The sequence below is a fragment of the Blennius ocellaris genome, assembly GCF_963422515.1.
Source record: "Blennius ocellaris genome assembly, chromosome: 4".
NCBI classification, from domain to species: Eukaryota; Metazoa; Chordata; class Actinopteri; order Blenniiformes; family Blenniidae; genus Blennius; species Blennius ocellaris.
The window spans coordinates 28,509,617-28,529,148 of record NC_137653.1 but is presented as its reverse complement, the minus strand read 5'-3'; the positions used below and the strand labels follow the sequence as shown (position 1 = coordinate 28,529,148).

General features: G+C 41.1%; 1 protein-coding gene across 1 annotated transcript in view; it reads left to right on the top strand.

Moving 5' to 3' along the window:
* The window catches only part of LOC308129099 (receptor-type tyrosine-protein phosphatase gamma-like), a gene marked incomplete at its 5' end in the record, with an annotated part of 494,500 nt that overhangs the window by 270,503 nt on the left and 204,465 nt on the right, over window positions 1-19,532 (top strand). The window lies entirely within an intron of this gene.

The window sequence follows — 19,532 nt, the reverse complement described above, 5'->3', positions numbered from 1 at the left end:
AAAGTGACTAATGTCAAATCGAACATTCAATATGATGTTCGGAGGCAGTGGAGGACGACACAAGCTGCCGCTGGTTTGAGTTTGTGGACCAAAAACAGACTTTGAAGAGGAATCAAGTACATGTAGGATAAAAATGGTGAAAAAAACAAGACGAAGACATACAAGTTTATGCTGTGGACTGGACGGTCCAGTGTTCAGAGCATCAAACCTATGAACAGCAGCATGAAGTGGTCTTTCTTTTTACCATTCAAATCGTCATGTACCCTCGGACCTCCGGACTAGAAGGCTCTACATTTTTCACACGCTTTGAACCCTCCAGCTTATAAAATGACAATGCAAATGTATGCATTTTTATGGGTTAACAAGCGCCATGCCACCAGATTATACGTCCGCATGTAGATACATGCCGTTTTGAGCCTCTGCTTCTCTAAAGTGTACCTTAAAAGTGACATTTCTGCTCTTCAAGACCTCGACTTGTGCTGCTTTCCGTGGTCCAGACCTCCATCAGCTGACAGCCTTGAGTGATGCATTCAGGTGCATCACGTAACACGACCTGCTGGACTCTGTGGAAATCTTTCTCCTCAGAATCACCATCCGCAAATAACCGATAAAATACTTTATCAACAGAGATAAAACCCTGTGATCGTGTATGTCTCTCTCTCTCTCTCTCTCTCTCTCTCTCTCTCTCTCTCTCTCTCTCTCTCTCTATCTATCTATCTCTCTCCTGCACTTTAACAACTTAGACACCTGAGGCTTATCGTCAAGTGTCGCCTAAAATGCACTTTTCTTCTTTTAAAATTTTGTGGGTGCAGCTTATATCCAGGCGCGCTTGATAGTCCGGAGAATAAGGCATATTGTTTCTACTTTGGTTACCAATGTATCCTAATTAATTGCTGCATCATTATCTGGCCTGTATACTGTGGGACATATTGTACCAATGTCGACTTGATCAACAAAGAATCCTCAACAACTTCTCTCTGCTGAAACTTTTTGTTGAGATAAACAGACCAGGGCCAGAGGGGAAGCATACGGTTTTTTCTTGCTTCCTCTGATCAGTGTTTGCTCTCTTTGTCCTTGTGCTTCCTGACACGTCATGCAGAGAGGCGACGGTGGTGGGAGGTAGATGACAATATGTGTATGGAAGTGTGAGGTTTTGTGTTTGGTTTTTTTCAATTGTGTGTGTGTGTGTGTGTGTGTGTGTGTGTGTGTGTGTGTGTGTGTGTGTGTGTGTGTGTGTGTGTGTGTGTGTGTGTGTGTGTGTGTGTGTGTGTGTGTGTGGGAAGCAGCATTTTGTTTTCTCCGTCTCTTCACGCTCAGTTGGACAGTCAGATGGGATTAATGGTGTACGGTGCAGGAGTGACGGGGTCAGTGGGACACGGGACGAGGTGTGAAATCACTTCTCTGTGGTCCACCGACACAAAGCTGACTTTAAAAACACAGCCGCATGCCCATAATTACTCAGGGTTCATCATTGTTTTCTATAGTTTTCAGTCAAGTATTGATTGCATCTTTTAAATACTCATTTGTTCAATCTATATGTACATTTCGCTAGAATGAAAACACCAGGATTATAGTCAGAATTCTTTGTGAGGGTTCTTAGTGATTGTGAAGGTCAAGTTGCAGCTTCATTATAATGACATAAAGGGCACAGATCCGTATCCATAACTGCATACAAGCAGTACACAGTAATTAGTTAAAACTTGTATATTGCATGTGATGTCTTAGCACCGTTTAATATTTCCAAACACTTTCTTTTTTCTTTTGTTCATCTAACTGATATGTGTGAGCACATTAACAGGAAAGTGGTGCAACATAATCAATAAACAGATTCCTTATTGTCAATGGAAACCACCTTTTATAACCTCTGTGAAGTAATTGAAGGAGGTGAATGGTGGAAACCCTCAGGTTCAGGATATGTTTGGGAGGGGCTGCAGAGATGATGAGGTTTGTTCTCAGACTGTTTGTGGGAGTGGCCCATCAGCATCACGAGGCTCCACTGGGAAGTTTCCATGCAGGAGACGGGGGATCTGCAGACTTTATTAGAGGAAACATTCAAGGAGAATAAGTGAGGAACTCCTCTTGGTATTTTAGAGACCTGTTAAAGCAACGTGGAACTTCATGTTCATTAGCAGTGGTGGCCTAGAGGTTGAAGGAGTGAACTTAGGATCTGACCTTCACTGGTTTGAATCCCACAAGCTGACAAGTCACTGCTGCGTGACTCCTGACCCTATGAGCTCTCCGGGGACCGCACAGGCAGCCCACCACTCCTACCATGGTTAGTTAAGGTTAACTAGCAATAGACAGAGAGGGAATTCGAATTCATAAAGTCTGCTTTCTGTTCTTTTAAAAGCCAAGTTCTCAATAACCTGAGGTCAGGTGATGCAACAAGAAGTTAAATTCTGCTTGCTCTTATCAAACACACAGCACAAATGGACAGCGCCGTGGCATCATGGCTCATTTCAATCAAACCAAGTGTGACAAGCGTGAACACAGCCTGCAGTTAACTTCCTGCTGATGGAGTTCAGCCAAAGTTTTTCGATTATCTATGTTAATTTAAACTTGTAATAAATATGTTGAACTGAACCTGTTGCCACCACATGATGTTTACATTGGACTAAAATCAGTTTGGCAATTAGTTAGTGATGGGTAGAGTTGAATGATTTTTTTCACTGTGTGTGTGTGTGTCTGTGTGTGTGGGTGTGTGCGTGTGTCGGAGAGATGCTGGACAGCAGTGAAATGGATTGTGACAGTAGATTGGAGCAGACGTAGTGAGCGCCGGCGGCGAGCCGGAGCCCCGGTGGCCTTCTGTCAACACATTCTCTCTTCCTGCCTATCTGTCTCTGTCATGCTGTCTCACTTTCACACACACACACACACACACACACACACACACACACACACTTGTTTTTTTTCTTTTCTTTTTTTTATCATATCTAATTAAGGCTGAGTGCCATTTCAGCTTCCACAGGCTGTATTTTTCATCTCAGGGATGTGCTCACTTCTCCTCGTCGGTCACAGAAGCCGAACGGACGGCTGCTGTGTTCAAGGTGACAGTCGTCAACACCCGTGGGAGCCTTTATCTACACAGGTCAAAGGCCTCACACACCAGACCATTCTTTCATTGAGTAGAATATCATCATCACTAGGGTCCACCACCAAGTGGTGAGAAGACCCTATAGGAATGCAACAAAATTAGTTTTATACTTTCATCTTCCGCCGGAACTGCTGCATTTTTGATGGCCTGAACATGCTCAAAAACTCATGAAAACTAGATCTACACTCGGTAGAGCACAGACCTTCGCCAACGCCGAATTTGTTTGTAGAATCAAGTTAGCACCACTAGCATGATATCCGTTAGCTCATATCGACGCTAACTAGCCTGTCAGGTAGCAACATCACTGTGTGAAACACTTAGCGGGGAGCGTCTCCATGGCAACAGACACTGATCTTCTTTGATCTCGTCCATGAGATGTCTCTCCCATCTTTCTTTCTTTCTTTCTTTTTTCTTTCTTTCTTTCTTTCTTTCTTTCTTTCTTTCTTTCTTTCTTTCTTTCTTTCTTTCTTCTTTCTTTCTTCTTTCTTCCTTCCTTCCTTCCTTCCTTCCTTCCTTCCTTCCTTCCTTTCCTTCCTTTCTTTCTTTCTTTCTTTCTTTCTTTCTTCTTTCTTTCTTTCTTTCTTTCTTTCTTTCTTTCTTTCTTTCTTTCTTTCTTTCTTTCTCTTCCTTTCTTCTCCTTCCTTCCTTCCTTCCTTCCTTCCTTCTTCCTTCCTTCCTTCCTTCCTTCCTTCCTTCCTTCCTTCCTTCTTCTTCCTTCCTTCCTTCTTCTTCCTTTCTCTTCTTTCTTTCTTTCTTTCTTTCTTTCTTTCTTTCTTTCTTTCTTTCTTTCTTTCTTTCTTTCTTTCTTTCTTTCTTTCTTCCTTCCTTCCTTCTCTTCCTTCCTTCCTACCTTCCTTCCTTCCTTCCTTCCTTCCTTTCCTTTCCTTCCTTCCTTTCTTTCTTTCTTTCTTTCTTTCTTTCTTTCTTTCTTTCTTTCTTTCTTTCTTTCTTTCTTTCTTTCTTTCTTCTTTCTTTCTTTCTTTCTTTCTTTTCTTTCTTTCTTTCTTTCTTTCTTTCTTTCTTTCTTTCCCTTTCTTTCTTTCTTTCTATTGAGCTGTGGGAATGATATAGACGAGCAATAACCAGCAGATGGTATTAATATAACGTCACGGATGCCAACTGCCATTAAACCCAAATGAAGAATAAGAAGAAGTGCCACGCCCATCCACTTTGTATGGGAACTTTTTTTGCTGCTTTTTGGAATTATTTTCGGAATCGGTTAGCCTTTAACATCCCAAAATCTAATCGATTGGTCTTTGAGTGATGACAAGTCCTCCCTGAGGATTTTATACAATTCAGGTGAATCATTTTTGTGAAACAATAAAATACATATTACATACATACATAAATACATGCATATAAACCAATAAATACACGCAGACAAAAACATAACCTTTCGCCCAACTTTCATTGGCGAAGATAATGACCAGACAAAGAAATGTAATATTCTGTGGGAATCATATGTGAGTGTGCCAAAGTGGCTCCATAGCGCCCCCTTGGACAATTTCGACATTGGTGATGTCTACTACGGCCACGACCTTCCAGCTATGACTACACAATTTGGTAGAGATTTGAAGCACATCAGGACACACATAAATGTCATTGACAGTTTCAATTTGGCATTAACTGTGAAATGTTTGTGTTGATCTCCTCCAAAGAGGGAAGTCCAAGAGGCCAGAAATGTGTCCTGTATATACAACAGGCCTTCCTGATGGAAAGATATTGAAATCTTCTGGAATAGTCAAAGGATGTGGCCATGGCAGCTTGCTGAAAGTCGACACATCACCACTGAACAGAAAGTGATGTCTAACTCTGCGACATGCTGCAGTCTACCTGAAACTTCACGTGTCATCATGGACCAACATCCATGTGTCAATGTCCATTCACGGTCATAGCGCGTCCTTGTTTTAATTTACATTTTTAATACTTTGATGTACTATTGTGAGCCCACATTTCCATCGCACTCTGACACAAAACAAACTTCAACATGCGCCATGTGTCAACGTGCATGAGTGTGCTTACAGCTTTCAGCTTGCCTGTCTAAATAATTTATTGTGACATCTTTCCATACAACATAGAACTATAAAGATCGTACTGTGTCAAGTAAAAAGTAAGAAAAAAGAAATCCTTTTCTTTCAATCATGCAGAAATCATGTGTTCATGTGTTCAATATTTGAATTGATGGCAAGTCTGTGTGGTCCTGATTGGCCGCAGAGAATTCCATGAATCAATTTCAGACCTGCAGAATCCATTAGCACCTGGAAGTTTTCCTTTTCTTTTTTGGGCATTGCTGGCAGTTGTTTTAATATGAGTGTCACACACTCCAGAGGTACTGATCATGCCTTATTATGACACCCCCCCCCCACTCCCGGCTCATGTGCTGATGACGGAGCGCTGTAATTGGCTGCGCTGAGTGACAAGCAGCGGCGTCTGGGAGGGGATAATGAGGCCGCCATTTTGAGCGTAAACTCTGACAGCTCCTCTGAGCCGTTAACACAATTAGCTGCTGCAGCGGGCAGATCGCTGGCTGTTTATTAGCGGGCTGATTCCAGATTACACAGTCATGAATATTAATCACTCGCTGATTACTGAGTGAAAATTAAAAAAAAATAAACTGGGATGACATTTTTGTTGATTTGAGATGTAATAATCTCTGTGAGTTGACTGGATTAGTCGTTTTTGCAGGCTGTGAGGACGAGCACTCGCGCTGCAACAAAGCCTCCAGACTGACACAGTGTTTGTTAATGGGATTTCTCTGGATGACCTTGTTCAGCCTAATGCGCACGGTGCAAACGTCAGTGTGACTGAAAGACTTCTATCTGTCTTTCTATCTATTGGTTGGTTTCACAGCCCAAACTTTAACTTTGGGAGGCCATGAAACTCTAAAAGTCCTCGTTGCTGGTGCACACTCGTGAGCGATTTGGAGCGGAATCCGAGCGGTTGCAGTGTTTCATGCTGCCCCAGGGTAAGCGTTCGTTGCAGTTTAAAGCAATCAGGCTCCTTCAAAATGCAGCTGAGGAGAGATGTTTGTGTTGCCAGCGCCGTTTTTATAATCGGGCTTTTATCCGCACTTTCCCTCTGATTTAATTCCCAGATTCTGCGGAACAAATATGAGAAACGGTATGTGTGGGGTGGCAGACACCCACTTCAGATGGAAGGTGTGTTTCACACAACACTTGAAGATGCAGAAAAGGAAAACTTGACAGTATGCTGTTCTGGCTTTGAGCCTTTACCTTCGAGGAGTCTTTTCAGTTTGAATCTCATCTGTCCTCGACGTTAAAACTCCCTCTGACAGGACTGATGGCTCTCTGTTGACCACTAACGCTGCAGCGATGGCAGTTGGCCTGGATATGATGACAGGCGGGCTAATAAAGCCTGCTCGAGTGCGGAAAGACAACATTAGGCAAAATGAAGTGTCATTTCAGGTAAACAGAGGGGGAAGAGAGGAGAGGCGGTGATTTCTAAAACTTCCATCCCAGATTGTCAGCAGCTCCCGGGAGAGTGTTGCACGCTCTTCATCTCCTTCAATTATTTACTTTGTAAATACACCTGAATGCCACTTCTGACCTTTGAGAGAGTTTGAGGCTTTTCAGTCAATTAGGAGCCCGTTTTGAAGCAGGCGACCTCCCCGAAAAGCCTGCCACTCGTCCAATTTGCAGTATAAACAAAGCTCGGACTGGGTTGGGGGAGTGTGGTGGGGGGTGTTGTAAAGACCACAATTATTGAATGACAAAAAAAAAAACACCTTTGGGAGGAATTTCCTGTCAGAAGAAATCTGACAGACGAGAGACTAGCAGTGAAATCAATGTGCGCTTAATGAGACGCAGGACAGGAGGGAGACCGGGCGGCCCGGGGGGGGGGGGGGGGGGGGGTTGGGTTGTGGGGTGGGGATCTTTGATGGCCATTCATGTTCTAAACGACAGAAGAAAAAAGCGGGACGTGATGCTGCCATATGTCCATCTCCCCACAATTAACGGTCGGTGTCAGAATAGATCTCCTCCGGAGTGGAAATAATGAGAGCGAGCGAGGCGGAGAGCTTTGTGTGCCGCCTTTCTCCTCCTGTATTTGGCAGGAAGCTTCCATCCTCTCAGCAGGCACTAGAGATCCTCTCCCTCTGCACTGATTCCATCAGGATTAGTGGGGAAATGGCACAAATCAATGCGCTGAGGAGTTGGCCTGTGTGTCGAGGACGCTGGGATTTGGAGGAGAGGAACCAATCCAGTGAGGTGGGGGTATTAGTTGTAATCTCTGGACGCAGTTGGTGCCAGACTCCCCCCTTCACCCCCACCCCCTTCGCCCCCAACCCCCCCCCCCCCCCGCTCTCATTCCAAATCCTCACCTGGAGTGGAAACGCACAACAGTGTCGCGAACCGGCTGCTCAGCGTTAATCTGCCGGGAATCCGCTGAAGCAGGGTGCATGCTTGATACTTGGTGTAATTAATAAATTACCTCTCCGCTGCTCTGTGAAATGGACTCAAAGAAATTAATTTGGTGGAATCAGTGATAGTGAAGTATGACAGGGGATTTCTGTGTATTCCTGCACGGCTGTCAGTATGTCGGAGTGTGTAATCAGAACGACTGCACATGTCTGTAAGCATCGCGTGGTTCCAGTGAGTTCAACCTGAATTGATGAAAATAAGTTTGTTTCGTTTGCATCCCTACATCAGAATTGGTCAGAATGAGTGGTGTTAATGTTGTACTGATCATTACAGATCACAAGTGATCAAATGAGAATGTGTGAGGGTCACACACAAACTCAGACTATTTAACAACGAATGATGATTAGAGCTATTGATTTTAACCGAAAGGCAGCTCTGAATGACTCTAAATTACATTTATAGAGGTGAAATGTGTTCATTTCTATCATGAAATGCCTTCAGTTTTATTGTTCTTCAAAACTATTTTAATTTCATTGCAAACTCAATTTATTAACTGAGTAAACAGCTTGTCCATCGATGGTACATTTTTAAATGTGAACTGGAACCTGAAATGGTTTCTAACTAAATCATTCAGAAAATATTTTGAAATATTTGTATTTTGCAGCTGATTCTGATTTCAGGAACGACTATACTTGTTCATTTTCACCCTATTAATGTCAATCCCAACCTGGCAGCTGGTTTCTATCATGACATGATCACAAAACAGGATGTAGAGCAAAATATTTACAATGAATGTAAAATGAAAAACTACCACACATAGTTGTTTTTCTTGTAGAGAAAGGAAAACAACACATGCAGATGTTCAGTATAAATATTTTATTGATTGTCCAGCTGAAACTGAGCACTTTGATAACAGTTGTTTCCATGAAGAAGTTTTAGTATATATGTCTTATATACCTTTTTTTTTTGTTTTTTAATATGCATAAATACATTTCATAAAGTTTGATCTTATTTGGCTTTAGATTTTAGTGAAAGATGACCTTACTGGTTGTTAAAGCTACAAGGTGGCACCATGTGTAAATATAATGCAGCATCTTGGAACCAAAAGGCCAAAGGGGATATGTTGTCTAGTTTATTTGTTCAAAATTAGATGAATTGGATGTGTAAGTTATATAAAATGTGGGGCTGGGACACAGAGAACAGTGAACAGGTAACAGTCACAATCCATTATTGATGGGTTTTTTGTTTATTGGTTGACACCAGTACTCATTGTTCACTTTTAATGTCAGTTTCTACCTCAGACTGTAAACAAAGTTAACAACATGTTTATTCTGGTGACCATGACGACAAACGACGGTGTTGTGAGTGTCTGCTGGTGTGACCCGGTGTCATTTAGCCGTGATAGAAGCTTTAATTGTTAAACTACAATAGAACAGCTGACAGCTTCAATATAATCTGAAATCAGAGTAGGGATGATGTAGTTTTCCAAACTCATATGATGTTTGAAGTGGGACAACTGCTTTAGTTGAATTAAACAACGTTGACTCATTGGATGGAGCTAAATGAAACAGTCATCTTCATTGTGACTAACTCCCATCATGCCCCTCGTCGGTCTCATACACATGCAGCCCGTGCAGCGGCATAATGGGGCCTGAAAGCGCAAAGTAGATTTCGAGGTTCAGCGCTCTTCTGAGAGTCCGCCTATTCAGCACACAGCTTCTTAGCCATTAGCCAGGTGTGTGATTAAAGCAGGCGCTCCACAGTCATGCTTCTCTCTCTTTTCCCTCCCTCCTTTACCTTTGCACTCTCCCGTACTGCTACTTTCAGCAGAAATTAGCTATATTAAGGCAGTGACTAATCGCCCCACGTTTTCCCTTCCACTGCACTTGCTGGCTGGACTGAGCTGCTGTCTGGATCCATAGGTAATGCTAGCCTTATATGAAAGCCAGACCACCTCAATCAATAACCACCCATGGGCAAGGACGGAGATGGAGGAGAGGGGAAGGAGAACAGGATGCTGCCTAATTCAATGAAACAGACATTACCCGGAGCTCGCAACGCGCCAGGGCATGAGTAATCATGGACAAATTCATTTTAGAGCCCAGAAGCGCAGTATTGCTTTCAATTAGGGGCAGGGTTTAGAGCGAGTCGGGCACGTATAGTGTGAGCGGGTGTGAGCAGGGAGCTGCAGAGGTGGAGAGCTTCAGACACAGCTCGGATCACGTTCTGTTGACACCGTCAATTTGTAGACCCAGGTCCTCTTTGGGCGTTTAGCACAGCGGCCGTAATGCCTAGCTAACCCGTTCAGTGGGAAACGCAGACGGTCGTCCGTCCACTGAAGGCTGTTGTTGTTTTCCAACTGATGGTAAATAAGAGTCTAACAAGATGAGGCTGTTGGGATGCTGGTTAGAACAACTCTGTTCTGAAATTAAATAAGAAACCAAAGAAATACAAGCAGGAAACAGTTTCCCACTGATGCAGAGAGAAAAACACTGCGGGAGAAATTCAAGGATCTCATTCATTCATGGAAATATATTTATAGAATTGTTTCAAACTGGTAGCACTCTTTCTAGAAAGTAGTGACATGTATTTGTATTTAATGAGTCAAATTAAATTATTTTAGGCTAAAGTATCTGTAAATGGGCCAACCAAATGTTGTTTATGAGATTTCTTAGAAACAGACAGTAAGTCAGTACCAGTGATTCCAGTAACACCACTTAGTGACACTACTCAGTAACTCGTTACTCTCATATAACCTGTATCAGGTTATCTAACACATTACTATTTCCAAACCAGCAATCAGATTAACGTCCTGCAGGATGTTGGAATGGAAGTTGAGTTTCTTGTCTATAAAGTTTCTTTATTGCTGAACAAAACCGGGCCGCTCAATCAGTCAATCAAATATTTGTTTTGTCCCCGGAGGGCAATTAAAAGGTCGCATTGAGCAGGCGGTCCAAATGAATAAATAGATAAAGAATGCAACAACAGACTACAACTACACCTCTGGATGAATAAATACCTGCAAGAGTAAAAATCTACTTTTTAAAGGAGTAACTAGTAATCAGTGACTTGACTTTTTCAAGGTAATTGTAGCAACACTGGTCAGTACGACACCTTATCTCCTGAAACTAGAAACAGTTTGAGAGAAAAGATTCAAGGTTTGTACATTTTTTGTAAATGTTTTCCGTGGAAATCTATATTTGAAATGAATGTTCTGCCTTGGTGGTAATCCTTACTTTGATCATTTATTGTAGATTGTTCATTGATATACTTTACATCTGTAAAAAAAGAAATGCAGGTAAAATATTCCATCTCGGTATCAATGCTTCAATTTTGATTACATTTCTCATCACTTAAAACAAAGATGTTAAAGCAACAGGATCAATCTCATTCCATGGCTTAAACCTAGACTACAATACCAGTCAAAATCTTTCAGACAATCATCTGTTTCACGTTTGTTTTGTTGACGGGTATTGAAAGGAAATCAAGCTGTTCACTCACAGAAAGCTGTCTTCTGGTTCTGTTCTGGTTCAGCTGTGCGTCTTCTTGTCTCTGGCTGGTGGAGGAAACTGACTCACTGTGACTTTCTCTGAATTTGTCTGTCAGAAAGACCCACATTCTCTCTTTTTTGTATTGTTAATTGTATTACTGTGTTACAGTGATGCTGACGATGGGTCTGGTATCACAGTGTGCTCCAACAGTCAGAGGAAGTGAGAAGTAATCAGAAAAGTTGGAACACCTGTAGGAAGAAGTAGCATCATCTTTCAAGACTTGATCAACCTCCATTGCTGAAGAAAAGCTGTTAACACATTTCTTTTTCCATGAAAAAGTTATGAAATCAACCTTGTTTTTCATTTTTGAGTAACCTTTTATTTAACTTCTGGCACCTTTGAACCATTTTAAGCTAATCATCTGACATCAAACTGATTTGACGTGAACTACACTGCTTCAAAGTATTAGTCCAGTGCAACACATCCCTTAAATGCACCTGGAACAACGCTCCGAACGAGAAGAAAGTGTGTCCTCTCTCTCCCTGGCTTGTTTCAGTTTTTAAAAAGTGTGTTGCTTCAACCAACCAATCAGAAATCAAACCCTATACATTGTCATGGGGGGGGGGGGGTTAGCCAATCACAATCAAGATAGGCTCCTCCCCTTTGACTCCTCCCACAATCAGGCAGCTCTGCTCTGGCACATGGCACCACGAGAGGAAGTACTTTCTCCTCTTCCCACAGATGGTCACGTGTGGGCGGAGCCAGTGAAGAGGAAAATCAAGGAAAAGTTGGATTAAAAAGTTGGGGCAATAAACTTAGAATACGTTTCAGACCAACGAGACCATGAACATGTTGATAAGCTGGATAGAGACCTTCAAATATTCTTATTGGTGTGTGATGCAAATGTCTTGAGGCCTTGAATCAGTGTGCTGCGAACAACACCTGTGACACGCTGCTGTCTTCAGCCAACACAACATTGTCGCATTATTAACCAGTTCTGCAGATTTTCCTCTGTCCAGCTTGGCTTTAGCAAAGTGGACCAGAGAACAAAAAGGTCATTAACATGCTGCCGTCACACTGACGACACTGCTCTCGTTGACACCACTGTACAAACAAGACCTTTTCTAAATAGATGTAGCGTGTACTTCACACCCAGCATTTCCTGAGCTTGTCAGCTCATTCTTCCTTTCTATAAAACTTTTTGACATGAGTGTAACGCTCAGTATTAATGGCTTCAGTGTGTCTTCCAATGGAAAGGTTAGGCAAACTCTTGTAAGGAGTGTGGAGGAGAAAAGCTGAAAAGATTCTTTGCTTTGCGTTATAAGCTCAGTTACTGATGCGTTATTAGGGATTGATACGTATTAAGGCCGAGTCTTCAGCCTTTTCTGAATCAAACACAATGTTTGTCCACCTTCACTGATATTCAGTGATTGGAATGTCTTTTAGCGGAGTGCCTGGCTGTCCCTCTGGGTAAGATTTGTTTTTTCAATAAATTCAATTGGCAGCTACGAATTTAATGAAGACCATAAAGGCGAGATCTGGTGTTTGTCTTCTTTATTAGCACAGTGACCTGTGTGGGTAATTTAAGCATATGAACGATTTCATATTATTTGCATAGACCAGAAGTACATATTGAAGGGAGAGGAGATGATAAATATGCATTCCTGGAGCACTGTGGGGTCTCTGCACATCTTCTGGACCTTAAGAAAGCTAAAGATCCAGAAGATCAGTAATGGGTCCGAATTCAGCCAGAACCACAGTTTCATTCTGAGGTGCAGCTGTTTTCAAGTTGCCCAAATAATCCAGGAATAAGTGGTGACACATTCTGCTCCATGACAAACTCAATGAGTCTGTGAGTCATGTTGAATTGTTGCTGAACTCCCCCTGAATAGTTTTCATTGTATTTTGGGCCAAAATCCCAGTTTGTACTTTATTGGTCAGCAGGTAGCTATTTAATCTGGTTATTTGGCAGCAGGACTGTAATATAAAGCCTGTGAAGAGCTGTGTTGCTAGATGATTAGATCCTACTAAAACCTTACACACATTCAATGTCCACAGGTTTGGACAAAACAAAAATATCACATGGATTCCAATTTGAAATATGCAAAAATAATCTGAATAATGAACCAAAGATCAAAAACATGGCAGTTCAACAACTTCAACATATAACATGTCGCCAGGCTTTAATCCCACCTACTTTTACCATTTCATTTCTCTTCTACCAGGTTTTAGTCCCACTTCTCCCAGGGTTTAATCCCATTTCTACCAGGCTTTAATCCCACTTTTGCCATTTAATCCCACCCACTTTTACCATTTAATTTATCTTCTACCAGGGTTTAATCCCACTTCTACCAGGTTTTAATCCCACTTCTACCAGGTTTTAATCCCACTTCTACCAGGTTTTAATCCCACTTCTACCAGGCTTTAATTCACTTCTACCAGGGATTAATCCCATTTATACCATGGATAAATCCCACTTCTATCAGGGATTAATCCCATTTATACCAGGGATTAATCCCACTTCTATCAGGGATTAATCCCATTTATACCAGGGATTAATCCCACTTCTACTGGACTTTAATCCCACTTCAACCGAACCATTTTTTCAATACTAAATACATTAAATTCTAAACAATCACATATTTATACACTGAAATATCACACTTTTATACAACTTAATTTTTTTTGGTTAACTTTAAAGTCCTTTTAAAGATATAAAACATAAAATCTATGCTATTTTCATTGATTGTTTTAATGAAATATAAAAAATCATGTGTCAGGGCAGCTGTGGCTACAGACGTAGTTTACCATCATCGAGTATGGAATAAATGAATAATGCAATTCGTGTAAAGCGTCTTTGAGTGCCTAGAAAAGCGCTATATAAAACCAATGCATTATTATTAGTAGTAGTATTTCAATGAGTGAAAAGGAATATATCAACCAAACATACCAAGAACCTTCATATTTGTCCAGTTGAAATCCTGATCATGTTTCTGACCCATCCATTCACGCCGCCCCCCCCGTCAGCCGCATTTTGTGGACGCCTGACTTTTCTTTGTTTATTTTATTTGTGTGTGTGTTTAGTTTTTTTAGAAAAAGTCTGTAAATCTTGTAAATCTTTTTTTAAAACACATATTGGTGGTTTCACAACATTTTCTCCTTTAAACCAGGTCAACATGTATGTAATCTGGATTCTGTATCTCGTGTGCAGTCTGTGATGGTCTGTGTGAATTGTTTGCATGGTATAGATCTCAGCTGCATTTTCCTCCTCCATCCTGTGGCTATTTCTCCTCACCTCTTTTCTTAATTCTGTGTTTGTGTCAAACTGGACAGTTTTCTCTTGTCGTATCTAAAGCATATTCACAGTTAATGGTGCTTAAAACCCTCAGAAACATGATGATGAAGTTGTGATCAGAGGTTGATATTTATGGATCTCATCCACTCTGACTCACGCTCATGATGTTTCAGTGAGTGGGATTAAAGAGATGGATTCATGCATGCATTTTAGATAAAACGGAGCACAAAAAGAGTACGCTGAGAAAAACACAAAACCTCCACCAACGCGTTTTCTTTTCTTTTTTTCCTCCTTATCTTTGAATCGAACTGCTCTGGAGGCTGCATCTTATCAACCTCCTTTGGATCTAATTTCCTGACAAAATGCCATTAGGTTTTCCAACAAAAGCCGGACTGCATTTCTCAGGGTGGAGCCGTGATGCTGGAAGGCAGCGTCGGAGTCGTGGTTACCACTAAAACACGCTGATGTACGGAGAGATTACAGGATTATAATCAGTGGGAACATCACTCGCTTTGATTTCATTAGAAGTGAGCCACGTTCAGATTGAAATACGACAGACACTCATCACAGTGGGATAAATAGTCGTTGTGATCGGCAGGTGGAAACGTGTCACGACCTTGAAGAATCACAGCAGGACCCCAACATTTTCTGTTTGTTCCAGCAAAATATTCCTTCGTTCTTTATTGTTTGTGTCTCACCTGAACGTTTATGGATGGATGGATGGATGGAAATACAAGTAAAAGCAGACACATGGATCTGTGTACATATGGATGTTTTAAAGTATTTAAAGGTGACTGGTTGGATGAATTGATGCTAAAACTGGATGACGGATTCTTCAGACGAATGACCGACAGATGTCAAATGCAGGGATGAATTTGAAGTGGATGAAATGAGTCATGTATGGAAGAATAGATGGATGATTGGATTTGTGCATTGTGTTGTGAGATGACCACTTTATGATTGGCACACGATAAATTGAAATGCATTTATAAAACCTACTGACATAAATAATGGATGATTCATTGATGGATTGTGAACGTGTACTTAGAAAAATAAAAGTGGATTATAAAGGGTGGCAGGTTTGGAGTGCAGGCAGCAGAATTGAGCATCTCGCAGCTGGAATATGTGCAGAATGTATTTCAGTAAAACCAAACTCTGTTCTGCACATAAGCAAGCATATCACTGGACTGCGAGTCTAAATACACCAGAGAGAAGCTACGACTGCACAGGAAGAACGTGCAAGCTGCACATTGATTCAACCCAACTCTATAAAGCCATGTGGTTCTCAGTTGTTTACTGAAATTCTCATTTATATTTTCCACAATATCTGTACAACTTGTAGGATTTAATATGAAGTTTCAGTCTGTGAACAAAAGTACAAGAAAATAATGAGCCCATGGTTACACTCAAACACAATAGAGTTCCCTATAATGAAGCCAATGTCAAAAAGAAACAGTACCACAATAAATTAAGAATATTTTTAGAAAGCGTTCCAACAGAGTTAATTTAAGACTCTTAAGTTCATTCTGAAGAAATGGCGGTCAGATTTGTCTTGTGTTCATTCACTTCACATAATACGGATAAATGTTTGATTTTTGAGTGTTCTCAGAATAGTGCTGATACATTAAAAATGGTTTGATCAGCCACACAGCTCTCATACACACAGAACATTCATGTATCATATACAATACATCCACTCGGTGTACTTATACATCCTGGTACTGACCTCTACTTTATTCAAATTCACTGCCAGTTTCAAAAGCTAATGGTCTGTAGCAGCAGGCTGAGATTCCTCACTTTGCATCATTTCTCCCTGAACAGTCGGAGTATAATTCAGTTTGTGACATTGCCACAGAGCCAATAGAAGTCTACATTTCTTTATGTGTAAAATGGAGGTTATCCGTCATAAATGATGCATTTAGTTTCCCAATGGTCTGATGCAGAGATAAAGCAGGCCTGTGTAGACGGAGCTCTTCCTCCTCTGTATCTCCTCCTCTTCACTACTTGCAGACGGTTTCCTCGTTCCTCACATGTGCTCAAAATGGATTCGCTCAAAGGAGCACCGAGACGCACATATTAACTGTTTTCAACAGACTCTCTGCAAAGTGTTTTAAAGTGGGTAAGAAACACAGAAAAAAAGTTCTCAGACTGAAAACTTTCTCTCACTTCTTTTCACTCTCACATACAATCTGGATTGCAAGGTATGAAAATGTGTGGTTGTGGTGGAGGCCTGCTGTGATGGTAGTTAGTACGTTCACCAGATGATCTTCTCTGACTAAAGCTCGAAACACTACCAGCTATAAAAACAATTCATACTCCAGTAGAACGACAAAGTACGGAAGCGTATTAGGCCCACTGAAGAAAAACCAAATAATGAAGTGGTGAAAAGATGCTTCAGAACAGAATTTAGCTCATAAACACAGTGCAGTCATCAGTATTAGGAGGATAAGACACAGTCCAGCCTGCAGCGCTGTTCTGTCGCAGACGTTCTTCGAGTACGGAGCACAAAGACCCGGATCCCGGGGTGCTTATTAGAAGTGTTCATATTTATCAAGGAAATCCGGTGTAAAATCACATGTCCATAAGAAGTAACCCAGAAGTATATGGTCAGGATTAAGTGATTTAATGTGATTTCACATCCACGGGCAAATGATGAGGGATGGACAGAAAAAAAAAAATCTCGACTTTGATTTTCGTCTTTTTCTATAGTGCCATTAAAGGTTTTTTGTTTTTTATTACCTTTGGGGGAAAAAAATCTCGACTTTGATTTTCTTCTTCGATCTTCTATTTTTTTTTTTTTTTTAGCCACATTTTTTTTTCTTCAGTGGCCCTATAACTCTTCCATAACAAAGAAACTTCTAACAGGAACAAGTGACATGATTTCTTTGCTACGTTCCATCTGTTGGATGAAATTTGACTCACCTGCCATTATGCAAACAAAATATGTTCTATAATATATTTAATTTCAATATATTGAAATATTTAGTAGTCCGATTTATTGGTTAGATTTCATAAAGCTATAATGTCTGTCTTGGCATCACAACCCAATTCTGAATCATAGTCAAGACACTTCAGAAAATATATGGATGAATATAACTTTCTCTTTTATTATTCAAACAGCTCAGTGAAATGTATTTCGGAAAATATTTGAGGTGAGAAATAAGCTGTGCAGTTGAAAAGTTAAAACACCAAAACGTTGCAAGAAGTGTGCCTGTGGTGAGGGGGCGTGGCCTTCTGCTCGGAGTATGGAATGTCCTGACGAAGACGAAGCGACGTCAGGAAGTGAACTTTGTACTTCTTACTTTTGGACTATGAATAGGCCTTAATGCGATTACCGTTGACTGGTTTGTACACGTCAGGGAGAAGATGAATGCCTTTGTCACTGGCGTTACCAACGGAGAGTACCTTCCTGGATTTTCTGTCTCGTCTGTGTGACAACAGCTTTTAATAGCTCGTATGGATCAACCAGGTTCCACTCCGCTGCCTGAAGGCACTGCTGCAGAGGAAAATAAACACAAAGGCCATTTAAAAGTTAGAAAACAATTAGAGAAGCTTGTCTGTTGTGTCAACGGTACAAGTACGAGACTGCAGAAGTGTGATTGTGGCCTGTTAACAAGAAACTAATGCAGCAATAGTAGGACATACTAAAGTAAGACAAACTGTCCCTGTGAATGCCAAGTCAAAGTGTGTCTCTGTCTCATCAGTTCAGAGAAAGCAGTGTGTTTCTGCGGCGGGATGTGTCGCGGTCTCGTTGAAGGTTGTATTCCCAACATCAAATGATCCCAGTGGTGAAACACAGTCTGGTGCTAAAACCATGAAATCCACTTTTAGAAAGATCTATTAGCACAGCAGCCGTCTGCACAACCAGCAGATCATCGCATCTGACGTGAGGCGAGGGCAGTTAGCGCAGCCACAGCAGATTATCTCGTCAAGCTTTACCGTGAAGCCAAACTGAGGTGCACACACCTGCTCTCACCAACATCCAACACTATGAATCAGTATGAAGATGAACAGCAACGACCAGGTCTGCTGGAGGTTCAAGGAGCTCCCTGATCTTTGACATGTGATAATCTATCATCTGTAGTGAAAGCAGAGAGGAGATTTCATGATTAAACAAAAATTATTATATTACGCTGACTTTTGATCTTTCATTTCATCAAAAATGGCTATGAATATAATTTGCAACCAAAAACAAAGAAGTCGAGGTGATGAGAACCTGTCTCCCTTCATCATCACTCACGGCCAACCCACTCACAGTGCGTCCACTGACACCGACCACTCAGCAGTCAGGATGTCCAGAAAAGCAAAACAGATTTGTCTCAGTAAACGTTTGAACAAGTGTCGTCTTTTATTGTATTGGACACCTTTGTACATTTTGACATACATATATTTCTACACAGAGTATAGCAACTGCAGGAGTGTCGCGGTGAAATCTTTGGTCTCGGCTCCAAATCGGGGATAAAATGTCTGTAGGAGCGTTAACGGTTGTTGAGTTTCATTGGTGGAAGTCAAACACTTCTTGCTTTCTGACATTATTGCTGAAGTTTCCATTGAAATTGTGGTCAGATCATAGTCTCAGTGATAAGTTTTACCCGTGATATTCATGAATTCAAAACATGAGATTGTGAACGTCCTCCTGCACTTGATGGAAACACTTTGATTTCTGTTCAATCAATACTGAAACTGAATGATGAAGTTACACCAATTATAGTTTAACTTCTATTTCACCATTATTTTCATTATTATCATTTTAACACCATTTTTTTTCTTTCTACTTAAATGTCCTCAATCAGAATCCACACGAGAAAAATTAACAAATTATCATCCAATTTTAGTTGTTGATGTACATCTAATACACTGTCAATACCTTTCTGAAGGAAATTCGTCTTTACACTCTAAACAAACACATTTTTTCAGCATTTATATTTCTGGTTACGTCCCTGGGATTGTTGAAATCTTATTATGAAGGAAACTCCCAAACTTTCTTGAGGCATTGTGTCTCAAAATCCCATGAGATCTGGATTCACACTGGAAAAATGATCACTGATCTGTTTTACAACATTTCAGACTATTCTTGTGACTTGAAGTCTCTTTCTTTGAGAAAGTTTGGCTTTTTTTCAGGCTGAATCGGTCAAATGTGGATAATTTGATATTGTTTCATATCCCAGAAAGCCTTGCAGAAGATTCTGAAGATGACGTTAGTTAGCAAAACATAAACAGTTTGATGGAGGGGTGCCCCCCCCCCCCCCCCCCCCCCCGGGCAGCGTCCTGCC